The sequence below is a fragment of the Chrysochloris asiatica genome, unplaced genomic scaffold, assembly GCF_000296735.1.
Source record: "Chrysochloris asiatica unplaced genomic scaffold, ChrAsi1.0 scaffold00022, whole genome shotgun sequence".
Taxonomy (NCBI): domain Eukaryota; kingdom Metazoa; phylum Chordata; class Mammalia; order Afrosoricida; family Chrysochloridae; genus Chrysochloris; species Chrysochloris asiatica.
The window spans coordinates 9585345-9607207 of NW_006408540.1; the positions used below are offsets into that span (position 1 = coordinate 9585345).

Genomic DNA, 21863 nt, shown 5'->3' on the forward strand with positions numbered 1-21863 from the left:
TGAAGGTGCCATGGGCTGCCAAAAAACCTAATAGATCTGTTTTGGAAGAAGTGCAGCCAGAGTGCTCCTTGGAGGCTAGGATGGCCGAACTTCATCTCTCATACTTTGGACATATTGTCAGGAGGGACCAGTCGCTGGAGAAGAAGATCATGTTTGATAAGGTGGAGGGTCAGAGAAAAAGAGGAAAACCCCCAACAAGATGAATTGGCCAAGTGGCAGCATCAATGGTCTCAAACGTAGCAATAGGAGTGAGGTTGGCCCTGGATTGGGCAGTGTTCCGTCCTGCTGTGCATAAGGTCGCTATGGGTCAGTACTGACTTGAAGGCACCTAACAAGAAGAACAATTATGAAGAAATTTTAAGAACATTGAAAGTAGTGTTGGTGAATAAAAGGCCATGGAAATTGCAATGGGGAATTGTTTTTCTGCCATTTCAATGTTTCTACTCATACTTGTATAGTAGCAAGGGCTGTCCTTCTGAGAATTTTGTTTGGGAAAGATTACCTCATACAACCTACAACCTGATTTTGCCCCTTCAGACTTTCTTTTAGCCCAAAATCTAAAAGAACATTTTGAAGGAATAGTAATAAAAGATATGAGAATTCTTCTGGAAAGCACTAAAGGGAAAGAAATACCACCTTAAGAACTGTATAGAAACATTTGCAATCATTTAATAATTTTGTTTAATAATAGTCTCTATGATTTGGCTCTCATTCCTATACAGGAATCTACTGAGCATGAGCTTGAAAACCACTATTTAATCATGGCTTATTTATTTGTTTCAGGCACAATTCATAACAATTTTGACACTAAATATAAGGTAAGGTATATTTAATTTTTATAAGTAAAATTGAGGCAAGCACTTACTTTTAAAAATTACATAAAGAATTCATTCAATTTTAACATTACATATATATATATATGATTGACACCTCTGCCAAACACTGATTTGTATATTTCCTTGATGTGTATTATAGAAATGCCGATCAGAAAACACCAGCAAATAACACCTAATGGTCTTTAAGCTGTTTTTAAAGATGACTTCAGCTCTCATTAGCAGCTACTGACAAGAGGTGGCACTGAACCACATTAATTGGTCATGGAATCATGAAATGAGAGGTCAGACATGTAGAACAAAGTCCACAGTCTGGTTTACAGGTGAAACAGCAGTAGGGCTGCTCACCTTAGCCCCTGCTAAAACCTGCATTTGGTGATAAGCAGAATTAAATTCAGTAGTTAGACTCTTATAATTTAAAATAATTAAATACTCAGATTCCTGAGTTCCACTTATAATCACAGAAATATATCTTGGTATTGGTGATGGATTTGGTAGTGATATATGTGTGAGTGTGTAAGTATGCATGAATGTGTGCCTGTTATCTGCCTGTATAAAACTTAGCTTTATGATTCTTATACTGTATAATTTTGTCTAGTCTATACAATTAAGTTATTTCACAAACCTTCTGTTCTATACATTAATCTAACGTGTTAGCTATTTAATGGACCATGTGAGAATATGAAATTTTGCTTAAATTATAATGCTTTTCAATGTCCTGTCTGTAGAAGAGAAAAAAATAAAAGAAGCCAAGAGAAAATGTTCATTCTTTTGATTCAAATGGTTTTGAGAGTGGCTACTTCTAAATTTAACTGACTGAAAAGATAACAAACATGTATATGTGAGAGACAGAAAGCATAATAAATGATTTTGAAATGGCAACTACTTTATGTGAAGTATGGAAGGTTAGAAATGCAAATACATCCAGCTTAAAACTTCTTAAACACTCTAAATGGCAACTAAGGGAAAAGGTAAAATATCATTAAAGATATGAACAGGTTTAAAAGGAAAATAGAAATATTTATGCTATTATGGTGTTTTGTTACTTTTAAAGAGTTTTTCAATTGAAAATAATATTTGTTTTTCAGAGGTAAATCTTGGTAAGGTTTCCTGGACATGTTACTAGATGTTGTTATACTTTAGATGATGTCCTATGCTGTAAATTTCTAAAAAGATCAATGCATTCAAAGTACTAATACTTTACTATGTAATGTATATATGCTGTTAGGAGAGCTTATTGAAAAATCATATAGTATTGAATTCCTATCTAAACAATTATATTGTAAGACATTTTCAGTAGTTTGTATTGTTGTGTGATAAAACAGAATAATTTTATAATAATAAAATATGTCAAGTATAGAATTCTCAGGATAAATCATTGTACTTAATAAATTATTCTTGTTCCATGTCATCAAGTTGGTTGTGACTCACAGCAACTCTGTGTACAATAGAATAAAACAGCCCAATCCAGTACCATCCTCACAATTGTCATTATATTTTAGCCAATTGTTGCTGCCATGTGTCAATCCATCTTCTTGAGGGTCTTCCTCTTTTTTGTTGACCCTCCACTTTTGCAAGCATAATGTCCTTCTCAGCATCTCACCCCTCCTGACAACATATTTAAAGTACAAAAGATGAAATCTCACCATATTTGCTTTTAAGGAGCATTCTGGCTGTCCATCAGGCAAGACAGATGTATTTGTTCTTCTGACAGTACATGGTATTTTCAATTTTCTTCTCCAGCACCAAAAATTTCAAACGCATCAGTTCTTCTTCAGTCTTCTTTATTCATAGTCCAACTTTCAGGTGCATATGAATTTATTGAAAATAGCATGGCTTTGGTATGGGCCACCTTAATTCCCACACTGACATCTTTTCTCTTGAACACTTTAAAGAGGTCACTTTCAGCAAATTTGCCTAATGGTTTGATTTATTTATTGTAAATTCAATGAGTGTTGATTACAGATTCAAGCCAAATGAAGTCTTTGAAAACTTCAGTCTTTGTTGTTTATCATGATGTTATTTATTGGTCCAGTTTTGAGGATTTCCATTTTCTTTACATTGTGGGGCAATCCATACCGAAGACTAGTGTTTTATCTGCATTGTTGTTGTTGTTAAGTGCTGTCCAGTCATTTCTAACTCAAAGGACCCTGTATAGAGTTTCTGAGGAGTGGCTGGTAAGTATGAACCACTGACTCTTTGATTCAAACTGACCTTGCAGTCCAGTGCTTATCCTACAATGCCTCACCAGAATCTTCATTAATAAGCATTTAAGATTTCCTTTCTCAGCAAATAAGGTATTGTTATCTGCATATCTCAGGTTGTTAATGAGTCTTCCTCCAATCCTGATGCCATATTCTTCTTCACATAATCCACTTTTTTTAGATTATGTGTGTAGCTTCTAAGATTATTTGCTCCACATACAGATTGAATATGGTTAAAGGATGCAACCCTGATAACACATCTATCCTGGTTTGGAATCATTCAGTTTCCACTTACTGTGTTGTAACAACTGCCTCTTTATCTATGTACAGGTTCCTCATGAACAAAATTAAGTTTTCTGGAATACACGCTGTTCACCATGTTATCCATAGTTTGCTATGATCTACACAGTCAAATGTCTTTGCCTATAGTCAATAAAGCACAAGTAAATATCTTTCTAGTATTATTTGTTTTAGCCAAGATCCATCTGACATCAGCAATGATATCCCTCATTTTATGTTCCCATTTAAATTCAGCTTGACTTTCTTGCAGCTCCCTGACAATTTGCTGCTGCAATTGGTTTTTGAATTATCATCCGGAAAATTTTACTTGCATGTGATGTCAATGATATTATTTGAGAATTTCCACATTCCTTTGGTTTACCTTTCTTTGGAATAGCATACATATGAAGATCTTGCAATTGGTTGGTCAGGTAGCTTTCTTCCAAATTTCTTGACACAGATGAGTAAACACCTCAAGTTTGACAAAGACAAGTGAGTGGAATCTGATTGTTGACAGAATATATTTCAATTTGTATCTTGCCAATTCCTGGAGCCTTGTTTTTCCACAATGCTTTAGTGCTACTTGGGCTTCGTTTTAAAATAACATCATTTCTTGCTCATTTAGTAACTCTTTAAATGATTGGATATTGACAAACTATTTTTGGTAGAGTGACTATGTGTTCACTCCATCTTCTTTTGAGGTTTCCTTCATCATTCAGCTTTTTTCCCATCAAATCCCTCAATATTACAACCTAAGACTTGAATTTTTTCTTCAGTTCCCCCAGCCTGAGAAATGTTGAGCCAGTCCTTCCCTTTTGATTTTCTAACTCCAGTTCTATGCACTTTTCATTTTAGTATTTGACTATCTTCTCAGGCTGCTCTCTGAAGTTTTTTTGTTTAACTCTTTTACATCCTCATTTCATCCAGTTGTTTTACCTTCTCTAAGCATGGGGTGACTATGAGTCGAAACTGACTCCGCAGCAGATAGCCATCACTAACACCATACTTAAAAACAAGTTTCAGAGTCTCTTCCAACACCTCTTTTGGTCTTTTTCTTTTCTTTTCTGTCTTTTTCATGATCTTTTGATTTCTTCATATATGACATTCTTGATGTCATCATACAACTCTTCTGGACTTCAATCACTAGTGTGTAATTCATCAAATGTATTCTTGAGATGGTATCTATATTTAGATGGGATATGTTCAAGATCATATTTTGGCTTTCATTGACTTGTTTTGATTTTCCTCATCTTCATCCTGAGCCTCCATATGAGCAATTGATGGTCAATTCTACAGACAATTTGATTCCTGTGTATTCCATCTGATGAGTTCCAGGTGAATTTTATGTTTTTTGTTTTTTGTTTGTTTGTTTTGTTTTTTTGCTTTTTATGTTGTTGAATAGGTATTCGTAATGAGTAAGTCATTGGTCTTACAAAATTATCTCATACAACTTTTACCATCATTTCTATTCTTCTTCATAATCTATGTAGAAGCTCTGTTCAAACTTGTCCACCACAGGTGGCCCTATCATTGTTAAAGACTGTTGAGTTGGTTCCAACTCCCAGCAACTCTGTATAGAGTTTCCAAAGAATGGCAGATGGATTTGAACTACCAAACTTGCGATTCAAACTGACCTTGTGGTCAAGTGCTTATTCCTACAGGACTAATCCTACAGGACACCTTGAGTAACCCTGCTGGTATTTAGAATACCTGTGGCATAGCTTCCAGCAAGGCAGCAACATATAAGGCATCACATGCCAAATTCATATACGATAAGTGGTTCTTATCAGGTCACTAATTCCTAGGATATCGATCTTTATGTGTTACATTTCATTTTTGATGACTTACAATTTTCCTAGATTCATACTTAGAAATACTCCAAATTCTGTTTATTGATGGATGTCTGTTTCTTCTCATTTTGAGTTGATGAAGCCAATGAAGATCCTGAAAACTTTATCTAAGTCATTAAGATCAATATTGCTTTAAAAAGGAAAGCCTTTTTAAGTCATATTTTGAGTGCCTTGAAACCTGAGAGTCTCATCTTCTGGTGTTATATCAAATAATATTCTGCTATTATCCATCAAGTTTTCAATGGCTAGCCTTTCAGAAGTAGTTCACTTCTTCATTCTAGTCTGTATTAATCTGGAAGCTCCCTTGAAACCTGTTTACCATGAATGTGCCTATTTGTCTTTAAAACACCAGTGACAAATCTTCCAGCATACGAACACCACAGAAGCCCCTGCAGTACTACAAACAGACAGACATAGGTTAACCATTTAAGTATATGAGGGGTGTCAGAGAATTCCTGGAAAATAAAATTAAAACATAATGAAATGTTTTCACAAACTTTTTGAAACTCCCACGCATTACAATTAAAAACAAAAGGTATTGAGTCCTGTATATTAAATACGAACATATATGAGAACAGGTATTTATACTAAATAAATGGATGGATGTTGTTGTTTTTGTTGTTAAATGTTGTTGAGTCAATTCCGACCCATAGTGACCCCGTAGAGAGTTTCCGAGGAGCTGCTGATGAACTTGAACCACCGACCTTGCAGTTCAAACAGCTTGACAGTCTGACACATTAACTTGCAGTGCCACACCAGGACTCCAAATGGATGCATAGGTGGTGTATAATTGATTAAAGAATCCATGTTGCTAAGATGTCACTTCTTCCAAAATGGATCTAAATACTCAATGCAAGCAGAATAAAAAATTGTCATATTTTTAAAATAGGAAAATTGAACAATTTAAAATGAATATAACCTATGATAAAGAGATTATAGAACAATAAGAACAAAGATGAAGGAACTTATATTATCTGAATTCATTGTTGCTATAAAGCTACAATAAGCAAAAGCATATGGTATCTTTTTCAACATGAATGCAACACTGAATTCTCTTCAACTTGTGCTACTTGGCATAGTAAACCATTTGTCCAATTCCAAACAGACAATGCCAGTCCATTTAAGCTAACCAATGATTTGTTGCATACAATCTGGTTGTAAAGTATGGGAAAATGAACTTCCAAACATCTTTAGCTTTGTATCTTCCTCCAGGTATTTCCTTTGGCAACTGGATTGTTAATCCATAGCATAATTATTATAGGAAAAAATTATGTTCCTGTAATAGGGAAAGCCTGGTCAGGTTCAATGTGGTTACAAGTTGATAAATTTGTCTTGCCTTGGGGTGTTTACTTGGACTTATTTTCCTACAGATACAAATAAAATCCTCCAGTAGAAGCTTTATGATTAATAAAGATATTTTGTTATTTTTTCCTCTTACTCATTTGAGTTAATTTTAAACTTACATGCAGAGATACGGTGCTTTATTGGATGCTGTCCCACCAGCAGATGTGTATTCTAGGATGCTATATGCATAAAATAATTTTAGCGATATTATGAATGAGAACTTATGTTTGTACCAGTATTATAATTTAATAAATTAAGAATACACTCTCTAAGCATGTAAATTAGCTGGTCTAAAGGCTTTCAATTAATTCATGGCAGAACTAGGACCTCAAATTCCTATTTGTAACCATCAAGGTTATGTGTATTTAGGATGCATTCCAACTGGCTCTATTTTAATATCCATAGCCTGCTAAATCAAAAGACTTTCAATTTGGTATCTAATTCCTTCTCTCATTTGTTATGAAATTTTATTTTCTTTTCTGTAAATTTAAGCTCAAATTCACAAGATTGTTATGGAATAGGGTAGTATATATATGTGGTTGTACAGTGCCCAGTTTACAGTGCCCTGTAAACTGACGTGCCGATTAAGTATTCAGTTACTAACATTATATTGGAGTCCTGGGTTAGCACTACAGGATAAGTACTGAACTGCAAGGTTGGCAGTTCATACTCACTGGCCCCTCCTCAGAAACCCTAAACAAGGTTGCTATGAGTTGGAACTAACTCAATGGCATTTAGCAACAAAAATAACAATAACAAGAAGAAAAAAATATCTTATTTTGACTATTTTTTAATCCAATTCATAGTGAGAAAAATATGAAGTCTTAATATATCCTATTTCTAATATTGGCAGCACTTAGCAATGATAATTAGGACAATAAAGAGTATCCAGATAATTAGTTCTAAACATATAAGATTTAAAAGATATTTATTTGAAATATATAAAATATAAGATACACTTTTTGTAAAACAGGTGAAATTACAATTTTCTGTAAATATGTTTAAATGTATATTATTAGATAATATAGATAGTTTCTTAGTTAAACAAACAAAATTAAATCCACACTGTGATTACCAATTCGACCACTAACTTTTGACTCTCTTATCCATAGATACCTTGGTTATCCTTTTCTATCCCATTTCTTACCTAACCAAACCAGATTCTTCATTGTTCACCATCATTACCCTTTGTTTTAATTTCTATCTTAACCATCATTTAGCAATGAACACAAATCACAGAGTATATGTCTCCTTAAATAGATAAAATAATTTATGTTAATCTTAAGAAGCAGTATGAGACAAGTAGACAAGTTCAAATATAGAATTGGCTTTTATTTCCACTTTTCTTTTTAGCTACCAATATTACCTGTGGGAACTTTATAATGATGTTGCCTCTTTTTATACAATGACATCCTTAACCCAATAATTATTTAAAATCCCACTAAACTAAAAAGGATCTGATAACAAGACAAAGTCCTAAAAACAAAAACAAAAAACCTTGAATATACTTTATATATTTATTTGATTTGAAAATTATCTTCTATTAAAGAGATTGTTTTGAGTTTTCAAAAGTTTAATTACTAAACTCATGAAATGTTAGATCTAATTTGGATTGTTTTAAAAAAATAAGCTGACATTCTTAAATGACAAATTCCAAAGCGATCCATACAATATTCTATTAGATGATGAAAAATGGTGAAGAAAATCCCAAGGTGGATCAAGCCCTTAAAAAGAACCTGATTCACTAATTTAATAAGTCTATTTAAATTAGTCACGCAAACCTTATTTTGTGATCATACAAATTAACTGTGTTTATTTCAAAGGATTCTAATATATTTGCATGAATTCATTTATTTATTCATTTCCAATATTTATTGACTCTCTGGTATGTTAGAAATCTTCCTTTTAATTGAGCAACCATTGCACCTGAAAGCCATAATCCACTGCCAATAGAGTTGCTTCTAACTCAGAGTGAATTGTTTCCTAGCTGTGTATCTTTATGGGAGTAGACTGCTCCATCTTTCTCTGATGGAGCTGGTGGTACATTTGCACTGCTAACCTTGCAGTTAACAGCCCAATATGGAACCCACTACTCTACTAGGTCTCCTCTGAAAACCATACGGGTTTAACATTGTCTCACTGTTGCTTCCACTATTCTGGTATTACTTGTGGTAAATCAGTTTCATCTATATTAATGCAGCATATTATAATGGGTGATATTTAGAGTTCTTTGAAGTCCTAATATCCAAGGGTCAATTCGCACTTGTTTTAGGTTTCCCATTGTTTTTTCTAAGTCATTTCTTGTGTGACTCCTTGCACCATTCCAAAGGTCCACAGTGGCTACCACACAAACACATTGATAGCTCCACACAAATACCTTGGAACTTTTGCTATAAATGTCTCTTCCTTCTTTGACTTGATATGAGATTAGAGAGGCAGTAAAACCAGAACAAGCTGAGCCTTCGAGTAATTGTAAACAACTAAAACCTGAATTCAAAGGTTGTAGAAAGTCATTGGCAGCTTTATATAAGAATATTAACATGATCCTGTTGACATATATTGAATTATCAAAATTAAAGAACTATATGAGGAGCTCTGGTAGCGTAGTGGTTACGAATCGGGCTGCGAAGCACAAGGTCAGCAGTTCGAAACTACCAGCTGTCCCGCGGGAGAAAAATGAGGCTTTCTTCACCCGTAAAGATTTACAGCCTCGGAAACCCTGAACAGGGTCTCTATGAGTCAGAATCAACTTCTCGGCACACAACAACAATATGAATTTTTCAGGTGTGATGCTGTAGGATCAGTATTAGAGTGTGATCTTCAAGGTCAGTAGTACAAACCAATCAGCTGTTCCTTGGAAACCCTATACAGGGTTGTTATGAGTTGGAACGTACTCAAAGGCGCTTAACAATAACAGCATGATATTTTCTACATGCTTGTGTCTGTCTGCCAGTGAACATAAATTTAAATAATATGTGTTGAAAACAAGTAAATGATTTTCAATTTAATTTACCTTCAACACATTGGTGTTAGGATCTATAACTTTGTTACTTATTAATAAAATAATTTCCAAGGCAACACTGGAATCTAGAGAGTTTACATAACTACTACTGTTTATTTGACTAGACAAGTCACTTATCCTGGTAAATACCCTTCCCCCCACCTCCACACCCATTTATTTTGTGAAGACTTTCTTTTATTCTGTGGTGAATGAAATAAGAGCGGTATCAAAGTAGCTGAAGCACTTGTGTCTAAGGTACATTTGTATATATGTGTGTGTGCATGTGTTTGGAAGGAAGAGATTTATACTTATTTTAATGCTGATGTGAAGAAAACAGTGTGGAGTCACAGTTTCAAGGCATGAGAAAGAAGATCATATGAAACAATCCTAAAATCAGTAATATTCCCAGAAATAATTAAATCCCTTCTCCAATGTCCCCGTAACACTTTCATCACTGGGTATGCTGACTTATATTATACCCATATGCTTGCACATATATGACTCCAGTTAGGATTCCAACACTTTCAAATTTGGGAGTATAACTTATTAATATTTTTTTTTTTCTTTCTCCACTTCACCCAAGTCATGTATTTGGTATTTTCAATACCATCATATGTGTGTGAAAGCTGAATAATGAATAAGGAAGATCATAGAAGAATTTATGCATTTGAATTATGGTGTTAGAGAATAATATTTAAAGTACCATCAACTGCCAGAAAAACAAACAAATTGGAAGAAATACAGCTAGAATGCTCCCTAGAATGCTCATAATTCTGACTTGTTATAAGAAAATATCAGTCTCTGAAGAAGGATATCATGCTTAGTAAAATGTAGAGTCAACCATAAAAGAGTAAGATTCCCAATAAGTTGGGTTGGCACAGTGACAACAGCAATATGCTTAAGTGTAACAGCAGTTGTGAAAAAGGCTCAGGGCCCCACAGTGCTTTGCTTTGTTGTGCACAGTAAAGGGTCAGTATGAGTTGGAACTGACTTGATGACACCTAATAAAAATAACAACTCCTAATCTGGTAGGTAGTGGTTATGGATCGGGATGTGAACCTAAAGGTCAGCAATTTGAAACTAACAGCCACTCCATGGGAGAGAGATGAGGGTTTCTGCTCCCGTAAAGATTTACAGCCTCGGAAACCCTGTGCAGGGTCGCTATGGGTCAGAACCAACTCAACGGCACTTAACAACAACAACAACAACAACAATATGGGTTAGAATCAATTGGACAACAAAGGACAGCACCAAAAACAGCATTTAACATTGTTTTATTATGTTGAAGAGTGTATTGAAAATGATATGTGAAATGTATGTGTATACTTATTATTATAGTCCTTATCCCTCTTAAACAATTTCTCTGCGGAAGAAGAGAGAGAGGCCATAGCCCAGAACTTTAATCATATGCTGCTTGAAGTGGACCATAGTCATTGAGAGGATCTTCCAAGTTGACCCTCCAGATAAGAGGGAAGAGTGGATGCAAACTATCTTGATGGTCAACAACTTCTTCCAGAAGCAGGTTGGGAAAGGACTTCATAGACTGCAAATGTGGCTTCCCCAGTGACTGTTCTGTGGCTGAGTTGAAGATGGAAGTGGCAATCAGCTAGGTGCAGGCCAAGGTGACGGTGAATGTCTTTGACTACCTCAAACTCCTGGCAAAGTCATCCTGGTGCAAGAAGAGGCCTTCAGCTGCTACCATGCCATGAAGAGCTGGGAATAAGGTAAATCATCGCCAAGAATGAAGTCACCCAAAGAGTCACCAAGAGCCAGATCCTCCAGAACACCAGGCAACCGTTCCTCACTGCACCTGTACTTCGTGAAGGAGCATGCCAACGATGGTGAGCTGTTCTTCCACCTTTCCCAGAAGTGCTTCTTCACTAATGACCAGGCTGGTTTTACTGCGCAGAGATTGTCTCAGCAGTTGAGTACTTGCATTCATGGGACGTGGTATACCATAACATCTGGCAAGCCTCATGCTGGGTAAAGATGACTACGTCAAGATCACTGACTTCAGCCTATGGAAAGAGTACATCAGTGATAGGGCCACCATGAAAACCTTCTGTGGGAGTACCTGGCACCTGAGGTGTTGGAAAACAATGACTAAGACCGTACTGAGGCTTACTGGGGGCTTGGTGTTGTCATAAAAGAGATGATGTTCGGCCACTTGTTCTACTACAACCAGGATCACAAGCGCATCTTTGAGTTCATCCTTGTGGAGATGATCGGCTTCCCTCACACACTCTGTTCTCTGGGCCACTCAAGAAGGATCCCAAAGAGAGACTTGGTAGGAGGACCACCTATGCCAAGGAGGTAATGGAGTATAGCTTCTACCTCAGCATCATCTGGAAGGACTTGGTACAGAAGAAGCTCCTGCCACCCTTCAAACCTCAGATCACATCTGAGATTGACACCAGGTACTTCAATGACGAGTTAATTACCCAGTCCATCACAATCATACCTCAGGATCACCATGAAAGGCTGGGCTCACAAGAATTGGACCATCAGACCTACTTCTCCCAGTGTTACTAGGCCAGCACTGGAAGTGAGCAGGCCCCGCCAACCAACTGACAGATCACCATTGCAGGAGGCATGAGTGGCTTATAGAAATATTTTTAGATTGGAGAATAAAAATTTTATGTGAAATGCAAAGCAAATTAGTAGTGTTGTTATTCATGAAAACTATATATTTGTTGTTGTTAAGTGCCGTGAGTTTGTTCAGACTCAGCGACCTCATTAATTTACAAAGACGTAAATCTTTCTGAGAGCAGAAGGCCTCATATTTCTCCTGAAGAGTAGGCTGGTGGACAAGAATTTCTTACCTTGTGGTTATCAGTCCAGTGTTTATATTACAGAGCTCCCTATAATAATTATAGAATTACATATTTACATTAAATGGTATTGAAATCATTTTTGTCTAAATATCATAAGGAGCCCAGGAATAATATAAATAACTCACCTGCTAAGTAAACAATTCAAATCTATCCAGGTTCACCTCCAAAGGAAGGTGAGGCAGTCTGCTTCCAAAATGCCAGAGATATAAAGCCCAGTACTAAGCATGAGCCCCTTGATAGCAAATTGTTCTTGGTTAAATAACATGAAGAAAAGCATTTGAAAGTTTGTTTCATACATTTAGTATTTTCTTATACTAATTCTGTTTTTACATATTCTTTTAAAGTAATTTCTAAAATGAAATAATCTAGCTTCCTATTGTGATTCTACAATGGTAACTTGGCCAGTCTCTTGAGTCAGTTCTGTATTCTGAGGGAAGGAAAAAAGAGAGAGAAAGAGAAAGAATGTCTTAAAATTCTCCATTCTTTAAATCACACACTGAAGAGTAATTGAAAGTGTTGTATAGTCTTATTTAATCTGGTGTTCCTATTTGGGAGTCAAAAGTAGGCTTCCCACTGTTTATCAGTTGGACATAATATTTGTAAGAATGTATGGTTGTTTAACTTAGCTTCAGACATAATCATTGCCCTTTCAAATAATGCTGCTATTATAGCAGCCTAAACCAAAACTAGGCTTACTGTCCCTTGAGTTGATTGTAACTCATAGGGACCTTAGATATTTACTTCCAGGACTGGAAATCTGTATGGGAACAGAAAGCTCATCTTTCTCCCCAAAAATGGCTGATGCGTTTGAACTGCTAACTGTGAGGTTAGCAGTTCAGTGCTTAATCTGTAGTGTCACCAGAACTCCTTGAATTTGATAGTGTGAACTAATAAACATCAACCATCCTGTTCTTGACCATTGGTTATATGACATTGACACCTTACTGTCTAAATCCAGAATTAAGAAAATGTACTAGTTCTTTCTTGACCTTGAAACCACTAGCACAATGATTTTGGTATTTTCAACTGTGGTTTTCAGATTCTAAAAATTCTAAGTGTTAAGGCTTTCCCTTAAGGAAAATAGCCCACACAGAGACAAAGGGAAACATTGTTTTAAAATAGAAATATACTTCTATCTATTTAACACTTCTTTATGCTTCCTAATTTAGAGAATTGTAAGCTTTTAAAAATACATCTTTCTCATAAGCATCTAAGACAAATGACGAATTTAAAAATAAAGTTTGTTCATATTTCTTAAATGCGCGGAAATAATTGTGTGATGACTCCACCTGCCAAGGAGTCAATAATTAAATAGAAATGTGGCTATAAAGGTTAGCTCTTATAAGATTAAGGAAACTAAAAAACCTGAAAGTGGTTTTTGTACTTAGACTTGATCATTATCCTGATATAGAAGTCTGACTTAATACAAATCTCAATCAAGATTACAAGATTTATTTACATTTAAAAATGGATCAAATTGTATGAATATTGGTGAACTGTAGGTGAATGAAATGAAATGGTGCACAAGAGATGTGAGTACGTGAGGCATCACATCATCAGTTTGATCAGGAAGATGACGCAGCAAGCAGTTCTAACGCTGTCCACACAATTACTTCTGGAATTTGCTGCCAAAAGAAAAGATCTTTTCTATCTTGAACTCAAGTCCTCTGATTGTCACCTAAATAGCTAGTGTGATTAAAGTAGAATACTAAATGGCAACACATTTCATTAAATGTTTCTTAGTTTATGCTTTGGTATCACCCGCCCACTTTGTTTATGTTTTTATCCGATCTGGCTTATATACACCCTCAGGCAAATGCGCACATATCTTGGAATACTGTGGTAGTACACAAAGCGATATAGCACACATAATTATTACACAACAGCTTAGATTTATATTCTTAGAGTGTGTAAGAGCATATGAGAAATTCTTTTATCACAGATGTTATTTTTTATATATATTCAGTTTTGAAAGTTTATTCACTCTAATAAAAACTTTAAAACTAAGAAAATTGGTATAAAATGTTCTGTCTTTGTAGTGTTTGGCAGGCCGACAGATATAGGAATAGGGTCTAGAAATCCTAGTAAAAGAGAAAAACCCCACACATTAAAATGTACAATACTGATGAACAGGTTCTTAACCTGGAGACTTCCTCCAAAGATGCCACCATCAAAGTAGGGTGATTAAATAGAATTTTGTATTTAAGTGAATGAGGGGGATAAGCAGCTTCATAGCAAAGTAGTGTAAGATTCAAATTAGCCTAAGAGTCTCTGAGATGAAGAAAGAAATACTTGGCTGGGTCATAAAAAGCAATTACCATTGAATCAATTCTGAATCTCAGTGACTCTGTGTGTCAGAGTATAACTGTTCTCTGAAGGGTTTCCAATGGCGGATTTGTCAGAAAGAGGTCACTAGACCTTCTTCTGAGACACTTCTTTTTGTAGTTAAACCACCAATCTTTTAGATAACTGTTATGCATCGTAACCATGTATAATATCAAGGTTGGCTCACAAATTCTATTATTTCCTTTCTTTTTCTATCCCTCCCTCCAAAGTCCTCTAAAATGGGAAACACAAAGATTATATAAGCACACAGCAAATGCAAGAGAAAACATGATTGTTATTTACAATTAATTTGGTAAAAGATTCTTTCAATGATGAACAGATGTTCAATGAGTCTCCTTTTCTGCTTCAAAGCACAGTACTAGACACAGGCATAAAAAATTAAAATAAAATAAAATAAACATGACAGAAACAGTTACTGCCATGATGGATTTTCTTGACTCCAGATAAGCAATAACTAATTATAATATTATGTAATTAGATGCTGCCTTCGGATCTCAGGGTGCTATGTGAGCACTTTGGCTAACTTGGATTTTGGAACACAGTGGTGATAAAGGAGTAGAGATTGATATTTGAGGAAAACAATAATAAAAGAATAGTATGACATAACCTTACAAGTACTCTGGCATCTTACTGTTTGAATCTTGTTCAAACAACACCAAGAGCTTCTATGGTTCTCTCGATATAATACTGCACGTTTCTCTAAAATAATTCTTCATTCTTTCTTAAATTAATCAAAACACCTTTTTCTGTATTAGTTGATTGCATCTCTAATTATTAAATTGTGTACTTTAAGGTGTGAAGCTACATTAATTGCTAACTGATGAGAGAGCCAGTAGAGTCCTTGTTCACACCTCTGCAACCACCTTTCTCCTGCAGGCAACCTCATCTATCAGGAAGTCCTATTTTGCAAATTAATTAATTCAAACTACAGCCTTCAGTATGGATTGTACCTCAATGCAACTAAAACAAAAAATAATCACAGGTGGAGAAATAAATGATATTGTGTTACATGGAGAAAAGATTGAAGTTGTCTGAGACTTAATTTTGCTTGTATCCACAATCAACACTCATGGAAGCAGCAGTCAAAAAAAAATCAGACAAACTATTGCATTAGGCAATTCTGCTGCACAAGACCTATTTAAAGTGTTGAAGAGCAAAGATATCAATATGAGGACTAAGGTGTGCCTGACCGGATATTTTCTATCTTCTCATATGCATGTAAAAATTGGACAATGAATAAACAAGACCATAGAATAATTGATTAATTTGATAGAAGAATTGATGCATTTGAGTTATGATGTTAGAAAAGAATACTGAAAATACCATGAACTGTTAATTGCTGTTGTTGTTGTGTGCCGTGGAGTCGGTTCCGACTCATAGCGACCCTGTACAGAGTTTCTGAGGCTGTAAATCTTTACGGGAGCAGAACACCTCTTATTTCTCCCGTGGAACAGCTGGTAGTTTCAAACTGCTGACCTTGCGGTTCACAACCTGATTTGTAACCACTCCTCTACCAGAGCTCCATATGGACTGCTAGAGGAACAAACAAATCTTTATTGTAAGAAGTACAGTGAGCATGTTCCTTAGAAACCAGGGTGGTGAGACTGGGTCTCTCATCATTCAGACATATTATCAGGAGGACATCATGAAGAAGGACATCATGCTTGGTAAGGTGGAGAGTTCGTGAAAAAGAGGAACACCCCCAATGAGATGGATCAGCACAGAGGCAGCAGCAATCGGCTCAAGCATAAGAGTTTTGAGTATGGCATAGGAACAGACAATGTTTCCTTTAGTTGTGCTTGAGGTCGCTATGATTCAGAACCGACTTAATGACATCTCACAACAACAACAACAAATTAATTAAAGGATCTCACTTGGTACCCTTTATTTAACATTCCAAATAGTTTGACTAGTTGTGTTACTTATCTAGTGCTGTTTTAACAGAAATACCTCAAGCGGGTTACTTATATAAACAAAAAAGTGGCCTCAACTTTGAGACCAGAGAAAAACAGATGGACACAACAGATGGGTCCTGAAAGAAATGTGGAAAATGTGGAGAGAATTCCAAATTGTGAAAGAATGCAGACTTTCAGGGTCCATTGAAACTGGAGGAATTCTTGAGATTATTGCCCTTTGATACTTTTTAAATCTTGAACAGAAAGTATTCCCTGAAAGCATGCTCTAACTAAAGAGCAGATTAACTAAACAAGTAAAGACATTCATATATGAGAACTGTGCTCTTTTAAAAATTATTCATATGAGACCAAATGAACAACAGTTAGTCTAAAGCTTACAACAGAAGTTCAGGAGGCAGGGGAGGCAATGAAACTAAATCAATGGAAATAGAACAATTAAAATGGAAGAGCAAGAGTGTAGATACATACCAAAGAAGGTAACCAGGGTCACTGGACATTAAGGGTAGAAATGGTTGACTGGGAGTATGTTTCGTATACTTTAGACAAAACTACAATAAAATGTTATTTGAAAAATAATTATTAATAAAAACAGAATGGAATTGTTGGCGTTTAGTTCCTAGAGATGTTTTCGAAGCTGATAGCAAAAAACAAAGAAAAATATTTTTGAGTTTATAAGGCTAAAGTTTACAATAGAGTTGTTGTTGTTAAGTGCCTTCAAATCAGTTTTAACTCACAGTGACCTTATTTAGGGTTTCTGAGGAGCAGCAGGTGGGTCTGAACTGCTGACCTTGTGGTTTCCAGTCCAGTGCTGATCCTACAGTGCCACACCAGGAATCCGATAATAGAATATGGATCATTAACCTATCGAGTGAACAAGAAACAGGTCTGTCCCAACAGTAGTTTGCCAACTATTGTCATCAAGTGGAGTCCAACTCATAGTGATCACACCGTACAGAGTAGGATTGCCCCATAGGGGCTCCGAGGCTGCCAATCTTTATGGAAGCACACTACCTCATCTTTCTCTCATTTAGCAACAGGTGGATTTGAACTATCAACCTACCATTTAGCATCAAGCAGCAACACAACTGTTCTACTAAGGCTCCTTTTAATAATTATAGAGTAGTTCCTATACATATAGCTTTGAGAAAGGGACTTTCAGATATTCTGATATAAATCCTAGAGTTAAAACATGGTTTTGAAAGGAACTTTTGTGGGAAACTGCAGAGCAGCTTTGTGTTCCTTAGCATTGGTAAAGCCGGGAGGGCAAGGCTTGCTGAGAGTTCTCTCCAAAGAGTGGGAAGCTGCGTTATAACAATAATTGCAAATGTTACCTTACAGCTATCAAATTGACCTCCAATGAATTCATAGTGATTCTATGTAGACCTGAACCAAACATTTTTCATTTATATGATCATTGTAGATTAAAATCCTGTGATCCATAGATCATTTCAGAAGTAGCTCACCAAGCCTTTTTTCCTAGTCATCTTTGTCTGGAAGCTCTACTAAAACCTGTTGTTGTTGTTGTTAAGTGCCATCGAGTCGGGTCCGACCCATAGCGACCCTGTACAGGGTTTCCGAGGGTGTAAATCCTTACGGGAGTAAAAGCCTCATCTTTCTCCCGCGGAGCGGCTGGTAGTTTCGAACCGCTGACCTTAAGGTTCGCAGCCCAATTCGTAACCACTACGCTACCAGAGCTCCTAAACCTATTTAACACCATATCAGTACACAAGGTTTCACTAACAGGCAGGTGGTAGGTGTACATAAGGTGTATTGGTCAGGAAACAACCCTAGGTTTCCCGCATGCAGGGTAGAATTATACCACTAAACCACCACTGCACCTTGTAACAGGCTTGGTGTTGTTGTTTTTAAGTGCCTTTGAGTTGGTCCTGACTCAGAGCGACTCTGAATAGGGTTTCTGAGGAGTGGCTGTTGGGTTTGAACTGCCAGCCTTGTGGTTCAAACTGACCTTGTGATCCTGTGTTTTATCCTATAGCAATACACCAGGACTTCTGGAAAAAACAAAACACCTATGACAAAAAAATACCTATGATGTTCCCCACAGAAAGGTGAGAGGTATATTTTTACTTCAGTATTATTGTGTAAAGAATGTACATTAGACAAGCAAATGAGAAAAATCTAGGTTTATATTTCTATCACTTTCTAGTCCCATTCAGAAGGCAAAGGGATCATGATTCTGCAAAAAAAAAATTCAATCGGGTACTCTATCAGACTATTGCTATGTTTTTGTTTTTGTTAAGTGCCCTTGAGTCAGTTCTGACACATAGCAACCCTTTATAGGGTTTCCAAGGAGTGGCTGGTGAGTTTGAACCACTGAACTTGCAGTTTAAACCAACCTTATGGTAAAGTACTTAACCTACAACACCACACCAGTTATATATAGCTAACTCCCTTCTCTAATACTTTGAGGGTTTATTAAACCCAAACAATGTTTAGCTCTTGTTAAGAATGGGAAGAAAGATTATTAAAGTTTCCATAATTTCTCTAGAACTACCAAAACAAAACAATATGAAAGAAGCCACAATCGTGAGTATGGGGTTTTATTGAGGTGTCATAGAATGCTAGTTCTTTCTCTGTTTGATGTCTGTATGCACTTGTATGTTTTGAATAAGCTACTAAAGCTAAAAAAAAAAAAAAAAAAAAGGTAGAAAAGAGGTCTTAAAAGGAAAAACAAATGTGTTGTTTGTAGTTTATGGAATAGCTCAAATAACTTATTGAAAAGTGAGGGAAAAATAAGAGTGGACTTAATTTACTGCGAATTATTGAAGTACAAAGGAAATTAAATAAACATTTGAAAAGGATGGAACTAGAAAATGTTCAACCTTACTAGTAATTGAGAAAATGTAATTATAAAAACATGACACCTATTTCCTTTTTATCATGTTAGCAAGTTTGCTGTGCGCAGTTTAAATATATAATATGTATGCACACAACAAACTGCACACATCAAACTTGTTTACATGAAATATTCTGGATATATATATATATATATATATATATATATATTTATTTATATATATCGAGTCCTGGTGTGGTGCATGCACTGGACTGTAAAGTTGGTTTGAATTGCAAGATCAGTGGTTCAAGGCCACCAGTTGCTCTTCCGTAACATTAAAACAAGAATCAAATTATGAACTTGAACATTGCCAACCAAAATTTACAGACCTCCTCAAGAACAGATTTGATGCATTAGATTCTAGTAACTGAAAACCTGAGGAGTTGAGGGATAACATCAAAAATATCTTACAAGAAAAAAAAGACAAAACTGGATCAGGATCGAGGCATAGTCTGAAGAGGGGAAATAATACTAAGATGCTTGACTCTTTTATGAATATTGGTTTCCCTTGCCTACTATTGTAAAATGGATACATGAGTGGGATAGAAAGGAATGTTGGGAAATATGATTACAGAAAGCTTGTAAGCCCGTTTTCAGCCTATAACTGATTGGAATACCTAAAAGGGGTTCTAGAACTTGCCCAGTGAAATAGGCTTCTTGCTGAGACTTTGCAGTGTATAGGACCTCAGCCCCATCCCGAACCTTGTGAGGTGGGGCATTCCCACTAGAAAGGACAAGCAGACCAGCCTAGAACAGCTAGAGCAACAGAAGATACATCTTCAAAGAAAGATCAGCAAGAAAAAAACAAAACAAAAATGGCAGGATGATTGGCTGTTATAAGAATAGACAAGTTATTCATCAGGGCGCCATCAAGGCAAGCAATCAAGTCCCATCAGGACAAACACCCCTCCAAGATTGAAACTCAAAGGAAACATATAAACAGGCATGTAAGCTTGCTGGCAACCACATTGGCGTGGAAGAGGGGGAAAGGCAGCAATGAAGAAATGGGCTGAGTTCAACCACGTTCCATAGACTCCCATTGACCTAGAGATAAGAGAGAGAAGAGAAAGGGCTGGTTGCTCCAAGGTGAGGTGAGACCTGGGGACTCCTGAGCCCATGGACAAAAACATAGCCATGGAGGGCTAGAGCTGAGAATGGAGCATCTAGCTGATATGAAGTGAGGGGAGAACATCCAAACTTGCAGATAGTACTAATCTGACCTAGCCTTGATGGTTCGATAATAGTACTTGACTAGAGGAAGATTAAAAAAAGAAAAAAAAAAACAACCCACATTTTTTTATAAAGGAAATGAGGGTTAATTGCTACAATTTGATGAACTTGACCTATGCTCATGGATGTGGTAGCTCAAAACACCAACAGAGAGGGAAGGAGTCTTCATATCCAAATATCAATTCTATTCCCTCTGTATACAGGGTAGAAAGGATACGGCAACTTAGGCATTGGCTACCTAAAATGAGGGGGTGATACAGGCACGAAGTGACTGGCTTACAAGTTTTCAAGAAGGAGTTCAGTTTAAGAGTGTGTGAGAGAAAATAGAGTTATTCTCTCCCAATGCACACATCCACCCACACCCAAATGTGTTGAATAAGTAAATTTGTGACTCAAGGAGATAAGAAATCCTAGACAAAATTAAAAAAAAAGAATATCAAGAGAGATTCTGAACCTTGCTTTCCAGTGTAGAGATTCTAAAGTGACTGGAAGAAATGGGGAAGTAAAAGAGCTGAACAGTAAATGTTAAAGAGCAGCTTGAAAAGACAAAGCAAACTGTGATAATGGATATATGCAGGGACATTGAGTTAGAAAATCAAAAAGGAAGAACACACTCAGCATATATCAAGATAAAAGAACTGAAGAAAAAAAAATCAAGTCTCAATTTAAAATATTGAAGGATTATAGGGGCAGATATTGAATAATGCATAAAGCATCAAAAGAAGATGGAAGGAATGTGCAAAGTCACTGTACCAGAAAAAAGAAAAAAATTCGATATTCAACCATTTCGAGAAATGCCATATGATAAAGAACCAATGGTACTGAATGAAGAAGTTCAAGATACACTAAAGGCATTGGTGAAAACCAAGTTTCTAAGAATTGACCGATGCATATACAAATATTTCAACAAACTGATGAACACTGCAAGTTCTCACTCAGCCCAACCAATTGGAAGAGATCCATTGTTGTTGTATGTTGTTGTTGTCAGGTGCCGTCAAGTCGGAACCGACTCATAGCGACTCCATGCACAGCAGAATGAAACAATGTCCAATCCTGGGCCAACCTCACTACCACTGCCACACTTGATGCCATCAATGATGCCACCTGGCTGATCCATCTCGTTGGGGGTCTTCCTCTTTTTCTCTGACCCTCCATCTTACCCAGCATGACAT

At 36.2% G+C, this 21863-nt stretch overlaps 1 pseudogene; it reads left to right on the plus strand.

The window, feature by feature from the left end:
* The first annotated feature begins 11006 nt into the window (after positions 1–11006).
* LOC102833349 lies at positions 11007–15078 on the plus strand (annotated as a pseudogene).
* Positions 15079–21863: the final 6785 nt, after the last annotated feature.